This window comes from Nipponia nippon, unplaced genomic scaffold, assembly GCF_047370975.1.
Source record: "Nipponia nippon isolate SJK-2023a ecotype South Korea unplaced genomic scaffold, ASM4737097v1 scaffold_6, whole genome shotgun sequence".
Lineage (NCBI taxonomy): Eukaryota > Metazoa > Chordata > Aves > Pelecaniformes > Threskiornithidae > Nipponia > Nipponia nippon.
Genome location: NW_028262380.1, coordinates 7,714,414 through 7,730,078, shown reverse-complemented (window position 1 = coordinate 7,730,078; position 15,665 = coordinate 7,714,414). Strand labels below are relative to the sequence as shown.

Sequence of the window (15,665 nt, the reverse complement as noted above, 5' to 3'; positions counted from 1 at the left end):
AAGTCAGAATGTTGAGAAAAACTCTTCCAGTACATTGGAAGGTAGATTTTAAAGTGGTGAGCTTCAAAGGCTAGAAACGATTTTTTGATCTTCCAAAGCCTGTAAATGAGGGCAGTGTCTGCAGGACACAACACATGTCCAAACAATAGCAAGAAATCTAAATGGAGTTTTGAAGCAGCAAAACCCTTAAAAAGAAAGGAAAAGGGACATAATTCAGACAGTCAGCCCAAACAACAGCATGGTTGACTCAGATGTTTTTAGTAGACATTGTACAATATCTTATTAACTCAAAAATAAACTATTTGAATTGCCAGCTGAATTCCTGAAAAATGAGGGAGGTGATGCTTTTTTTTTAAAAAAAAAAAGAGAGATGGACCTGGAATAAGAAAGATTTTAGTCTGTGCAAGTTTCTGAAAAGATCACAGCCTCAAAAACAGAGGAACATTTTTAGGGGGGAGGAAGTAATGAAAAACATTCTGAAATGTTTTTGTTGTGGCTTTCTGACCTTTTACCAGGCGTTCCAGGCCTGCATGAAATGTCGAGCTATGGGGTGGATTTGTTTGCTCTTGGGTAAAGCATACTCAGAGAACACCTTTATGATCACAGCTGTGGGCACACAACACTTGGAGTCCTTAGGTGGGCCCTACCATGGCCAGCCAACCTTGGGAAGGCTCTTCAGGCTAACACATGACTTGATGTATAAATCTGGGCTCAGCTCTGCAGTGATGCTTAGCTCCCTGGTTCCCAATAGAATAGAGTTAAAAGCTTAAATACCTCACTAGTTTTGCACCTGAATTACTGAGAATGCTGGAAGGGGAGTATGAATGAGCAGTATAGTCATATTCTTTCCAGAGATGTTTTTGGCACATCAAAACCAAATTGCTGAATTCATTTGTGTATTTGCTTATCTTAGAGTGCAGTACATGACTGGAGGATATATCCTAGTCTGTGTGCCTTTCCTGCCTAATGTCTTATCATCAGGTACAGCATTAGTTACCTATGTTTTCTATTTCTCAATACATCTGGAGTTTTGTTTTTTAATTATTCATTGAGACAGAGACTTATTTTTAACCAGAGTTTCTGAATGTGCTCTTAAAGATCTTGGAGCCAACCTGTGACAGCCAGAGGAAAAACAGGACTGGACAACGGCGTCTGTGGTGTCAAGGCAGTCATGTAAAGAAATGAGGTAAGATTCAGTGTTTGCTTCTAATGTGCCGTCTCAGGGTATCCTGTTGGAATTTTGTGAGCCAATTGCTTGTTATAAATGGGTTGTGACAAGCAATTACACACTGCTCCACACATCTTAGAAAGGAAGAACAGAATAATTGAAAATAGGGCTGGGAGAGCTCTCGGGAGGTCACCTCCTCACCTAGGTGGGATTGGCTTCACACTAACTACTCCTGGCATCTGTTTGCCTCACATGTTTTCAAAAACCTCCAGTGACAGAGGTCCCGCAGCCTCCCTAGGAAATGCTTTCAGGGCTTATCGCTGCTTAATGTTAGAAACATCTTTCCTACTGCCTTGCCTATGTTCTCCTCGAGGCCAACGTGACACTGTTGCTTCTTTCCAGGCTCCCAGGGAGCACCGGGGAGTTACAGTTCTACAGTTACAAGTCCATCTGTTTGGAGACTGCTATCATGATTCCTCTTCGTTTTCTCCTTTCTAGACTAAACAAATCCCATCCTTTTAATCTTTCCTCATAATTTATGGGGTTTAAACCTTCCCTCATTTTTGTTGTTTTCCTCTGGACTCAGACTAATTGATCTGTGTCCTTCCTGAAAACATTGGCCCAAACCTATGCTTCAGTGGCTGCATTTTCTCATCCTGATATTTGTTTTTCAAGGGGTGTGTTGCTCATTGCAGCAAGGATTTGCAGGAGCCTTTGTTAAAACAGTCTTTGGTAAATGCTCAGCCTTGAATCTGATCTGGTGTTTGGATAGGCAGTACAGACTACAGGAGCTTCAACATCTTTGCTGAACTCTGGTACCCTAAGGAGTGCTAAATTTTAAATGGAAAGAGAAGGTGAAAGGAAGATGGTAAAAATACATAGTGACACCATTCTCAAAGATGTCTAATTCTTAGAAATGCCTTTTACTGACCTGTGTTGGTCTCCAGCTCTCTATGTCAGCTGAAATTTCTCAAGCAGTGCATCTACTGAAGTGACTTCATAGTATGAGCCTCTGAGCACGAGAGCGGGTCAGGAGAGCCAGCTATGATGAAAACTGCAGCTGAATAGCCCTACAAAATTTGTGATGTATGTATTATGGGGGTTGGTCAAGAGGATTCTCCCCTCCTGGAAGAAATACTGACATTTTTTGCTTGTATTACACTACTTTAATCCTGAAACCTCCATTGATGGTGGCAAAACACCCACTAAGGGTCGCAGCCAGGGTGTTTTACAGTAGGTTTCTAACCAAGCTGAGTAGGGTTAGGAAGGAGAAGGGCAGCTGAAGGACTAGGTGATTTTTCCAGTTACATAGCTCTCAAAAAAGCCTCCAGGGCCCTTGGGGTTAGGCAGCCCAAACATCATGGTCTGAGTGAAGTTTTTTTGGGAGAAAATGCCAGCAGATGATGGTTTGATTTGGTAGGAACTTGGCCCTTTATTAATTTGAGAGGGAAAAAAAAGGTTGTTGGTGGCTATCCTCTCCACTGGTAATGTTAACTGGGAGATAGGGATCCCTTCATAAATAAGAAATTGTAATTGCATGAATATAATTTTTTAGGTTCCCAGAACTTTTGGGAACTGAGCTGATACTGCAGCTTGTGCTGGGTATCTGGAAAATAAAATTAAATGAAACAGTCTTGCTTTGAGTATGTGAGGTTAAACTTGTTGCTGCCTCTCTCAGTTTGGGATTTCTGCATCCAACAGATTGCACACTCTTTTAAGTAAGTGGAGTTTCAGTGTTTTCTGCCATATAGTGTAATACCACATAAAGCAAGAGAAAGAAGAGGAAGTTGGCTAATGCTGGAATTGTTCTGGTGTTTTCTCATAGAACAGAATGGTAAATTGTTTTCTTTGGCTTTCTGGAAAATATCTGACCTTGATACTTCATATTCAATTTATGTAAACAATTACAAAAGCATCTGAGCCAAATAGAAAAGGCTATTTCTTGAAAACCTGCAGGGAACGCACATGGGAATTTCCCACATGCTGTGGCAATCTTAAAAATACCTCCTTGTAACCCCACAATATTAATGATTAACTCCGGAACTGTGATTTTTTCCAGACTTCCAGTGAACTCAGTGATTTGTGTGTTCAGCTGCATGTATCAGGGAGAGGTAGTAAAAAAAAGTCATTTATCACTTTCAGTAACTTGCATTTAACAAACAATCTGCCACATTTTCCCCTTGAAATTCAGGTATTTCTGCAGATTGCACGGCTGATAAATACCACAGTACGGGAAATGTTGTTTTGTGGCTAAGCTTTGTGCTGAGATGCTCTTGCAAGAGCGAGCTGGAACCAGTTTTGTTCTTCACAAATTACTCAAAGACAGAGCTGCTTTGCTTGGGACACTCACCCACACAGTGCAGCACGAACCTTCAGAGATGGGCTGAACATCGTTGATATCTTGTTTATATACATCTGAAATTCAGTAATGGTGTTAGCTTTATGAATTGTTTCCGTTACTTTTGCTGAAGAGAGAAGTAGCAGAGTGCCCCTCAAGGTGGTTTCCCAGAGCAAGCAGGGCTTCTTGTGCAAGGAGATTCACATCACACAAAGTCTGCTCAGCTCGTGGCATGGTGGGCAGCACCGCTGACAACAGTTTGCAAGTGCAAGCTGTTGCATGAAGTGCCAAACCCTCACCTATCTACACCAACAGCCCTGTCCCATAGCGGTTAGGAATATTCAGCCTCTTGGATCACTTTTCTTTATCTTTACTTGTCCTGTTTAATGTAGCAGTGTGGTCTATCAACCATCCCACTGCACTGCTTGTGGTGGTGATAATATTTTCATCATTAACATTTCTAGAGCACAGCTTTTTAATTGATTCAGCTTGGGACACTGGAGCATGGCTGCCATGGGTGCCAAGTCAGTATTCATCTTTACTGGGCCAGAATAAAACTGTTTCGGAGCACTTTGGGAACCAGTGCACCTCCATTTCGGGTGTTTTTAATATCAATATATATACTTCATTCAGTCATATGTATATAATTTAATCTCTCATTACTTATCTATCTATCTATCTATCTATCTATCTATCTATCTATCTATCTATCTATTTCTCTCTTTATTTATTTATTTATATAGTGGTTCCTCTGGATGCTTCTTGGGTCAATATAAGTCTTTTTTGACTAGCAGGGCAGTCCCAGCATCCTAATCACACAATGACACACAGTTCACAAACAGACCATCAGAGCTTTGCTGCGGCAGATGCTGGTACACGTACACGTGAAAGACAGGGACGAAGAAGAGGTGAATTTCTTTCCTGTGGTTATCTTCTCTTGGGCTAACACAGAAATGAAACAGCAGGCACAGCCTTTCTAGACCTTCAGTAGGTGAAATGGTTTGTGTTTGTGGGGAAATACTTAGTAGAGTGTCTTTCTAACAGGTAGGGTGGTGGGTTTGCATGCACAGACTGGGTCTCCAGCAAGCTGCGCTGAAAGCTGTGTTTGACAGTGTTAAAGTGATTAAAATAACTTAATCTGATGAAGTATTGCCAAGAAATTATTCCAGTCATGAATCTTGCATTATCTAATGACCATTCTTTAAACTTTAGCTCCTATCAGCAGCTCACTTAATGAAAACTCCATTTTCTAAAAATCAGCTTGGCTTCTGCTCCTTCCAGTCATGAGAAGTGACCTGGAAATCAGACCTGAGTACACCTGAAAGATTCAAAACTCAGAAAGTCATCTGGGAAGAATAGACACCAAATCTTTAAAACCAGGATGTTTCAAAAAACCCCTCACAATACCTTTTAAACAAAGGGTGGGGAGTTTTTATCTTTTGTAATATTTAAAAAACCTACATTAATATGAACCTGCAGTAGTTGTTTAAACGAAGAATATGTATAGATGGGTAACTGGCAGGCAATGAGATCTCAGCAGAGAAGATGCCAGTCCTTTCAAACTTTACTATTCTTGGGCCCATAATATTGTGGGCATAATTCACTGCTCAGCATCTGTGTGCATGCATACAGCTTTAGATATATATATGTGTGTATTAGGTTTCCCTTCTTCTATGTCTAATATACAGAGGATGTGGCTTTGTTTCAGCCCTGCTTTGACATTTACCTTTCCGTCTGGCTGTAGGGGCTCACATATTCAGCTTGAGATGTCCTGGGTTCGGTTGTTGTTTTCAAGATAGATGTTGGTTATCATTTCTCTGGGGTTTGGTTTAGAGTTCAGCCCGTGCGAGGGCATATGTGGTCGGGACATCTTGCCTCTGCAGACAGAAGCAGATAACCAGCTGGTCAGGCCGGCACATCGCGCTCTATCTGCTTGATTAATGCAGGATAAGGGTCTGCCACAGCTTTTACCTTCGGATCTTGGCTCTTCCGTTGACTCATGCTTTCATCCTCGGAAAGCTTAATTTTCCTCCCAGATATGATTTATTTCACTGGTTTTTTTTCTTAAAAAAAAACCACAACCCACAACAAAACCCAAACAAGCTTAGAAGTATCCAATTACTGGCACCAAACTCATGAACTTTTGCCCCATTCAGTGTTTTCCATTTCCCATTACGTTCAGTTTGACTGGAGCCACATGCTGTCCCCATTCCTAAGCCAGCCATTTCCTGCTGGAAAAGGCAGGGAGAGATTCTGCATTGACCAGGAGAGGAATAATACCTGCGGTTCTCTCTGTAACCTCTATGAATATTATACTACTGTATATGTTATTAACATTTGTAAAAGCCCTGAATTTTGAAAAGTAAGAGTTGGAAAAACTTGTTTACATGTGGCACTCACTGTACTATGGAACTATAGCTTGTTATTATGCTATTATATTATTCACCTTACTGTCAGCTGATATGATAAAACCATATCATACAAAGCTTGGAGTTCAGCAGCGGGCTTTTGTTCTGTACCCTGCTACAGATCAATCTCCATACGTTTTACTTCAGTTGGGATAATTGCAGATATAAATTTAAGCGTCTGCCCTCTTTTAAAGCTGTTGACTCCTTGTTTCCTCCAACATTTTCATAGCAGTTAAGCACTGTAGAAAATATTTCTTTGACTCATTTAGGAATTTTTATGTTATAACTGCATTGACTTATAGAGAAGCTTCTAGGAAAAACTAAACACCTGATTTTACCCTATTTTTCCCAAGTTGTTCTTTATGTTACACACCTCTGTTCTGTCACCTTTTACTTGCTTCCCTCTAAATTGAAGGCTATTATACTGTCTTAAATCTCTCTGCCTATGGGAGTCTTTTTAGGCTGTTGAACATTATAATTAACCACTTTGGACTTTCCAGGTTTTACTGCATGTGCGCTCTACTAAAATTCAAGCCCAGGTATGGCAAACAGAGTTCCAGATGAAAGCGTACTCTTAACTAACATAATGGCATTATTCATCCAACAATGCTCCTTTTTAATGGCTTTTCTTTTTACTGTTGCTGTGCAGCAGTCAAACACACCTTTTCCCTATGCATTTTGGCAAGCAACGGGCATTAACTTTGAAGCTTAAGGCACTTGAGCTTTTAAGGTTGAGTGTCCACATTTTATGAAAACCATTCCAGTTACCTGATTGTAAGTCTCGTAAGGACTGAGGAACCCCCAAATCACCTTTTAAATTCATGAGCTATGCCTGTTATTCCTGGGAGGAACTCTTGGCTAATGCAACTGAGATGACCTTGGTCCTCCTCCTGGTGGCAGTGGGTGCAGGTGAACCCAGCTTCATCCTGTGCCACCGACCTGAAGATGAGTTTTGCACAGTGCTGAGGAGATCCCAAGCTACAGAGCAACCAGTCTGATGGAAAGACGGGTCCTACCTTCCTGCACCCCAGAGCTGTGCTTTTTTGGGGGATGGGGCAGGCTGCTGAGCGTGCGCTGCCCAGTCGGATAGGGAGATGGTGCCTGGAGGAGATGTTCTGCTACCACCACTAAACTGAGTTTTGTTGACACAGCAAGAAACCATGAACTGACACTGGCTGCGCCACAGCACAGCAAAAACATTCTGTATTACAAAGAGACTGTAGCAGAATTAGGCAAAGGTGTTGCAAACTGTGATAAAGTACACATTAAATACACAATACTCTGGGAAGGAATCTAGCAGATCTTGCTGAAGGACTCCTGAAATGATCCACCCACCTTACGGTTGTGATAAAGACATGCAGATAAGGCACTGGTATGTCCTACCAAGTGGATAAAATACGGATTTGAAGAGTGGTATTGTGCCTGTGCAGGAAGAACAGGCTTGCTTGGACTTATTAAAGTGCTGTGTGTTTGCCTCTTTGTGGTTTGGTCATGACCATGAATGAGACAGCTCGACTGAGGGGAGCCACAGAGATTTCAATTCTGACAATGTTAACTAGGGAGAAAACCTGAAATGATGCTGATATTAGTCATATAGAAATCTTTGATGACGCACAGTAACTATGTATGAAATTACAAGGGATATGGAGTAATTGGCATGAATATGAGAAAATGATCATCTAAGATGGAGAAACTACCAGATGTAAAGCCAAAACGTTGATGATGAATGCCCAGCCAGCTCTATGCTTGTATTAAAGCTCTCATCTTTCCATTTGTACGGTGAAAGACGTCTTTCCCCTTGAACGAGTCTGGAGGGGCCGTGCAATGTCTGAAAGTTCATGATCCGTAGCTGTCAGAAGAGGCTGTGACTCTTAAATAAGCCAGCTGGTGATCAGATACTGTGACTTGCTATTTATTTTGCAAATCATACCTGTGGACATGTTTCCTTAGCAAAGCCAGTGATTGTGACAAATATGTATAACAAGTGCAGTCTTCTATTGATTCTCACATTCTATTTTCTGCTTTTGGTGGAAACAGATGGAATTCAATTTTCTCACAATTACTATTAGCCAAGAATAACATCACTTAAATCAGTGCGGGGGAGGTGGAAAGTTGCAACTACAAAAACACACAGCCTGAAAAGCTGGATATTGAAATGTAACTTGCAAATAACCATAACTGATGTGCTATCCAGACCCCAATTCAGATATACACTTAAGCATTTTCTGGACTCAAAACGTTATGTCCTACTGACATTATACATGTGGCCTTCTGAAAAAAGGGTGATCCAGACTGTTCTTGTAGGTTAGTCTCATGGCATGACTGATGCTTAAAGTATAAAGTCTCAGGACATTTTCCACGAAAAATAAACCCAGGGTAAGGCTGGATGTAGCTAATGCTAATGTAAGAATATGCAATTGTACAAAATCATTGCTTACCTTGCAAAACATTAAAGGAAATTCTTAAGAAATTAAAATACTAGTCAGTAATTAGAAAAGAAGTCAATCATTAGACAAGCAATAAATCACTTCCAAATATTCAGGCTGGTTTAGGTCAAAACGCTGAGAATTTAGAGGGGGTGCATTGCATAACTAATGTATGAGTACAAGTAATCCTACACTCTGCGAATGCTAAGGGTAAATCAAGTGCTTAAGGTTAAGAAATACCATAATTAAAGATTTTTTTGAAATCCCAGCTTTACACAGATTCTTTTGCATCATGCTGAACTCTCAGATGACGTGATCACAGTTATTTTAGTCCCATTATTAAGGATGGCCTCTGGCTTTGTTTAGTAACTAATACGTGATTATTAGTTTCATCCTCGGCTTCCTTCTGTCCTTTTCATTGTTACAGTATCTTAACAATTCCCCCAAACTACTACATTTTTGTTCACAATGGCCTTGTAAAGAGGCATTATTAGATCTATCGTACAGATACTGAATGGAGTTAGACACTTCTGTGTCAAAAAGGCACCAGGATAAGATGATTATGATATTCTGTTTCAGAGCCTTTAGTATTTTATAGTGCTTTATGTGTTCATAGCAAAGAGAGATAGAAATCATACAGCTGGTGTCTATAGTGAGGCATCTGAAAAAACAGGATGACCTGCCAGTGGTCATCCATGAAAGACTTGCCCTGTAATACATGTGAAACCTATGGCTTAATGCCTAATAAACCCTTTTTTTTTTTTTTTTTTGAGGGCAGTTTGCAATATCTGGCAGAAGAAGCTTGAGGAACTCCAGTTCTGTGCCTGCATACTGGGACCGGAGTTACACTTCCACAGTTTTTCGGAAGTTGCACTTTTAAAGCTTAACGAGTTGACTGACACTGTGTAAGATGAAGTGGTTATTTTGGCCAAGTTTGGGCAAATATTCATGACAGCAGCAAAATGCCTCTCCTATTCCTGAAATGATGCTCCTGTCATATTTCAAGCCCCAGAAGCATTGGGGCGAGCTGGAATATTTCATTTTGCCTTTTCACATGGCCAAAGCAATATTTTTCCTTAAGAAACAGCAGAGCAGCTTTTGATGAAAGCTTTTCCCAGAGGTGTCAAGGCAAAAAAAAAAAAAAAACCTACAAATTTTTTTTTAAAGTGAATCCACATATTTGTGAATTTTGATGTGCTAATCAGGCCGCCTCTGTCCGAGCAGTTAGTCTCGCTCACAGCCTGAATGCAGAATAATTAAAAAATGGAAATCTGTATTCCTTTGTGCAGCATTTATCATTTCTAAAGGCACTCAGACAGTAGGAGTGATTCCTCTTTCAAATTGGCAAGGAAAGCATGAATGAGGCGGCTGCTCAAAACCTACAGCTACCTCCAGAGTGGATGATTCGTGGCGCGGGAAGGCTCAGAAGCACTGGGTGTGGGAAGGCAAGGTGGAATGACAGACCCTGGATGCCCGTCCATGCTGAGCGAGGGTTGCATTTGGCTGGGGAGACAAAGCGCTTGCTCATGGCCAAGTTTGCCTCATTGCGCGAAAGGCTGAGTCAGGCTCTTCACACCTGATCCACCACTGCCAGTTCATCCAGTACAGAAAAGGCTGCATCCCTGGCTCCCAGCTGGCACAGACTGATTTTCCATCCCTTTGCACAGTCGTTTGTACCAGAGCGAGGTGGCTGCATTGGCAATGGGGTGCTGGGGCCACCAGAGTTGGTCTCTGTGGATGTGGTGGTGACACTTCAGAAACCTTCCTGCACCCTCTTTGCCCTCATGGTTCCTGCAATGACACATTTTCCCTCTTGCAGCGACAGAGCCGTGTGTTGAAAGGCTGTAGTTTAAGCTGAGATTACATCTTTGCTTTCCCCACTGTTTTCTGTCATTTGAATGTTTCTCAAGAAATTACTTTGTGGGCTTAAATTTCTCACATTAAAACCCGACCATGTATCAGCATCTGATACATACTTAAATAACTTTCCAGTGCCCTTGTTTAATTCACAGCACTGAATATTCACTCAAGTCAAATTATGAAGCATATTGGCATCAGGATATTTCCATCGCTCCCTTTTTTTTTTTTTTTTTCACTTGTAGCTTCCAATTCTAGCATCCTTGTTAGAAGAAGCAAGTAAGGACAAAATAGTTTGAGCAGTTCTTACTGGGAAGGTATTTCTAAGCAAGGAGGTAACAGGCTTAGAATCTAAGTACACAAGACCTGCAAAAACTGAGATGTTAAAATAATCGCAAACCTTACAAATGAGACAGAAGCATAACTCCTTTACTGCTCTTGGCATTGGTTAAATCTACAGAGGAAATTGAAGATTTTTATGATTCTATTAAAATTACTGTTCAACACATTCGAAGGGATGATAGAGAAACATAAAGGGCAGTGTCTCATATGTTAATGTTAACCTGACAATATCATTTATATTGAAATTTGACTTGACTTTCAAGCACCATTTGAAAGGTTATTGCATGTGAAACTGAATTAAGCAATACAGCTGAAGTTTGCCCTTTAACAATGTAAAATAAGAACTGTATTTTTCTTTCTGTAAGTCCCCATTCAAAAAAGAAAAATATAAAAAAATGCCCTAGGATTATGCCTCACCCTACCTCCCACCACCAAAATCCCTGGTTTGTTAGGGGGGACGAAAAACAAAAGCAGGTGAAAAAGGCATACCCTGAGGGCAGGGCTCCGATGCCAGAACTGGCTTATGCCAGAGCGTACATTAATGAGGCTGTTTCACCTTTACACTAGAGTGCCTGAAATTAGATACTGCTCCACTCTCTAGTTTCTAAGTCTTGTATTTCCATCCCTGTCTTTATTAATTTTGGGCTGATGAAATCCTTTCCCATGCTGTCCCAACCTTTACCTCTTAGACTGCTCTAGTTATTTGAAGCACAATACCTTGTTTAGCTAAACTAGCCTGCTACGTACATATGAGCTGGATCAAATAACCCTGATTCAGTCACCTCTTTAACTTTTCCAGGAATTATATTAAAAACTAACGGCCATCTCCCCGAGGGTTTGTAGTGCAGAGTCTCAGTAAGCCTACGTAGTTTTGGTAAATAGCTTGGAAATTTTAGAAGTCGCATGAAAACAACCTTAACTGAGTGGGACCCCAGGAAAAACAAAATAAATCCCAGTCGTCCTCATCCTGAGATGACCCCGGCAAATGCAACTTTTTAATGAGGCAAACTAGTTCAACAGAAACCATCAGGCTTTTCTGAGAATCTCTCCATTGCACTCCTGCCAACTCTACCACTTTGGGCATTAATCTACCAGATTTCCAGGCAGCCGGAAAGTGCAGACAAATGGTCACTGTGCACACAGCAAGGAGTCAGCCCGCGCCTCTGCACAACAGCCGGGCACGCCAGCGACTTGAGACCTGTGAATATTGGCATGTTCGTGCCTGCTGTCATTAACAGGGGAGGCAGGAACGTGTCAAGCAAACAGAATCTCTGACTCCGGCAGAGAAGACGGTGCCTTCGACGCAATGCAAAGATGGGACAGAGACAAATAAAGGGATTTACGGTCACTACAACCAGCCTGTTTAATGGAACAGGGAGGAGCTGTCAGGAGTTGGCTTTATGAAGAATGATTTTTATTGAGCTGGGAATGGATTTTCCTAGTTGAGGTGTTCAGCACAAGTGGAGGGAAGATTTGGAAACAGGAAAGACTTTCCCTGAGGTTTATTTTTGTTGCTTTGCCTATGGCACTATTTTTCAAAGTATGGGTTGTGTTTTGGGGAGAAAAAGGGGCAGGGAAGGCAGCTTGGGGAAAGGTTGTAAGAATTAGGTAAAATCTTCTTTTCCTCCTAAATATGCCCCCCATCATTGAAATATTTGGATTTGCTATTGGGAGATACATTTGTATTTTTTAAAAGAAGGTATAGACGGATCAAATGTATTAAACTGTCTACTTAACGTCCCAGCTCAAATAACCATGTTTCCATTGTGTATTTTTGTAACTGCAAATGTGTATAAATTCATCTATCTCTAGTCATCTAATTTTTTTCACGGTGAACAGTCCTGTCTCCACTCCCACCAAAGTCATGCTTCCTGCGATTTCAAAAGTAAACAAGTTCAGAGGACATGAATGGCAGCAAACAATGTAAACAGGAATTCTCATGCTAATTGTATCCATGCTCTGCTATACTTAGAAGTGGAAGTCAAGTCAGTGTTTGGTGAAGCAAATCTCCTGCAACCAAGAAGGAAGTAGAAAAATAATTGGCATACGGGTCGGTCTGCAGAGGAAATCCGAGGTGCAGTTTCACAATACATAGAGTCCACAACAATATCAGTTCAAAAGTTCCCCTTCTGCCTGACCTTGGCCTTTTGGGAAGGATTGGGAAGAGGAAAGGGTGTTTTAAAATCAGATAGTCCAGTAAACTGATTTGTAGTTTGGCCTTACGAAAACGTGTACTCATTCAATTGGGGAAGTGATGCAGAGAGCAACCAAGTCTGGGCACAGAAAGATCTCCATGATTGAGCCATGTGGGCAGAGTTTGCTGCCAGAGCCAGAGGGGTGTGGAAGTACACACCAAGAGTAAAACGGGGAGGTAGCTATTAGCATGTTCTTTGATTTCAGATATATTTCGTGAGAGTTGGTAGAGTCAGAGTTCCTGGACAGACTAATTTCTGGTGGGATGGACTAATTTCCTCATGATGAAATAACTCTGGTGTCATCTCTGGTTGCTCCTTTCCAAGTGTTGCATGAGCTGGGACTCGTAAAAAGGCACAAGGATTTGCATGTTAGGAGAAGGTGGCAGCAATAGCCATGTAGTTCAAGTTTTACTTATTATGGTTAATATCAAATTGCACTTTGCCCTGCAGATTTTTATTGTCCTTGGTTGTGTGTTATTACTTGGGTTTTTTTGTTAGACTTACTGAATAAAGCCTAGTGTTGACAGCCACCCTCAGCAACATCTACAGACGCTTCTTTGCAGGTAAGAATAACAACATTCAGCAACACTGACATCTTGTGGCTGATAAGAAATGACTCAGACATGCCAGATTAGCCACGAAAGTATCATCTTCATCAATTGCATATTCAGCATCTCCTAAAATATGGTGATGTTTAAAGGGATGAGTATCAGAAGTCCGGAAACCAAGAGGTTAAACGGCAGAAAATGCATAAAGGTGCTGGTTTATTAGTTGACTGAGCGCTGTGTGTGGATAATCTGGCTGCATGCTAATCCTTTTGGCTAATCTTCTCTGTGTGAATGATTCCCTCCAGAGGACGGGGATAGAGTCTGGGATGTTTGACATGACAAACAGAAGCTGTCGCTCCTTGCAGATAATCTTCTTTGTGTTTTCCTCCTCCATTAGGAAGCTGGGAGAGAAAATACCTCTGGAAAAGGCCCCAGGAAGAATCTTTCTTATTACCTATTGTTGCTACCAGAAATAAGATCAGCAAAGCCAGACTGTGAGTCTCTGCCTCTCAGCCAGTGGAGATTTTTGGAAAAAGGTGTGGTAGGGAAGACTGTTTGGAAAGATTTGTAGAACCAAATCCTGGTTGGCTGGAAAGTTGCAAACTCTTCTGCGTGCTTAGGCCACTGAGGCTTAAATATACCCTGTATAAAATGGTAAAATGGCCTTACTCTTGAAGTATGGGTAGGATGAGAAAATCTAATTTGGAGTCCTATAGATGGTGGAGGGGTCAGATTTCTTTTTTGGTCTAAAGATAGATGTTTGTGATTCTGCAACATGTGATGGTCAGCCTTGGACTTTTCAGTTGCTAGCAGTTTCTTGGATTGCTTCCTTGTTTGCATATGTTTTTGTTGCTAATGAACATCTGTATCCACTTTATCATCTGAACCCAGTGACGAAATGATTACTGAACATGAAATTAATGTTATGCAATGGTCTTTTGCAAGTATCTGGAGTACTTTCACGCTTCCTTGAGGATGCAAGGTCTGGGATTGCAAGGAGCAATGACTGTATGCTGTGCTTACAGCCTGTGCTCCTTGAAATCAAAGCAGTTGTCTGATTTGGGACCCACGTGGCGTAAAATCCTTTATGAAACCTGGGGGAAGAACTGTAACAGGCCACACCTAGCTGGTGGTTGGGATTAAACCGATTAGAAAAATGTTAAAAGCCCAAGACAGACTGAAGCTGGTTCAGGCCTGGGGGTCATATTCGCTAATTGTCTTGGAAGGTGGGAAATATCCTTTTCCTAGTCCCGGAAAGAATTTACTTTTTTTTTTTTTTTTTTTCCCCTTGCTCTTGCTTAGAACTGCTTTGAGTAACTTCACCTAGTGAGACTGTGAAAACAAACAACAGAAGTGAATGATTCTGTGATTTGTAGTGTGCTTGGCTGTACAACATATTGTGCCTTGGCACCTTTTAATTCAGTGCATTAAGTCACCTTAAACCACTGACATACACAAATGCTGTAGTTTAGTATACTATGTAAAAATTCCAATTTCAAATGGTTGATACCATGTTTTGGGGAATAATACCCTTTTATCTGCTCTGTTGACTTCACTTAATAATACAAAAGATTATTCTTAGTTGGTAGGAGTAATCTGGAGAGAAATCTATTATTCAATATAATTTAAAAGTGGGTACTGCTTGCAAGAACCATTCATTCATACTGATGTTTTTCTCTAAAACATACCTTGTACTGTCTAACTATATTAAAATCTGTCACACTGAATCACAGATGTTTTTTTCAAAGCATAAAAAGTGCTCAATTCAGCAGAAACTTGCAGCAGTATGCTGAGTTAGCACCTTTCAAAATGCCAGCCAACTGGATGTGAATTTTGTTTATTTAGTCTCTGAAATGTATTATACTGACTTCAAGAAGAGTAAAGATCTCTAATCTGTACCCCTCATTTCTTGAGCACAATTTTCAAATCCAATTTTCACTATATGTTCTTTTTCATCAGTCACTGACAAAAATGAAAGGTATGTCACTGTGTAGCACTTGGTGTTATGTTAAGCAACATCTTTATTTCCTATTTTACATTTAGAAATATCTTTTTGTTTTCTAAACCAGTAGAGGTATTGCTGTTTTAACAGCCCACACCATAAGTTGTGCCTATACAATTCATATGTCTTTTTGTGAGCTCAAATAGGGAACAGCACGGGCAAATGATTTTAAGCTTATGACCGCAACTTTGACATAAGCATTTGAAAAAAGGCCATTGAACAGTAAATTATAAGTGAATGGAGGGAGGGCTTCAGTCCCTTCATAATTCACTTGCAATGAATTTGAATGGATGCATTGTTTCTAGAACTGTAAGCACGGGAAAACTGGGATTGATGTGGAAAAATGTAATATGCCCTAATTTGATCTTAAACAGTTATACT

The 15,665-nt window shown here is 40.8% G+C and overlaps 1 long non-coding RNA gene across 1 annotated transcript; it reads left to right on the top strand.

Annotated features, from left to right (window-relative positions):
* Window positions 1-763: 763 nt before the first annotated feature.
* On the top strand, window positions 764-15,160 carry LOC148051338 (uncharacterized). The gene is made up of 3 exons (XR_015699843.1): window positions 764-981; window positions 1,099-1,186; window positions 13,680-15,160. It is a non-coding gene; the product is annotated as an uncharacterized LOC148051338 (long non-coding RNA).
* Window positions 15,161-15,665: the final 505 nt, after the last annotated feature.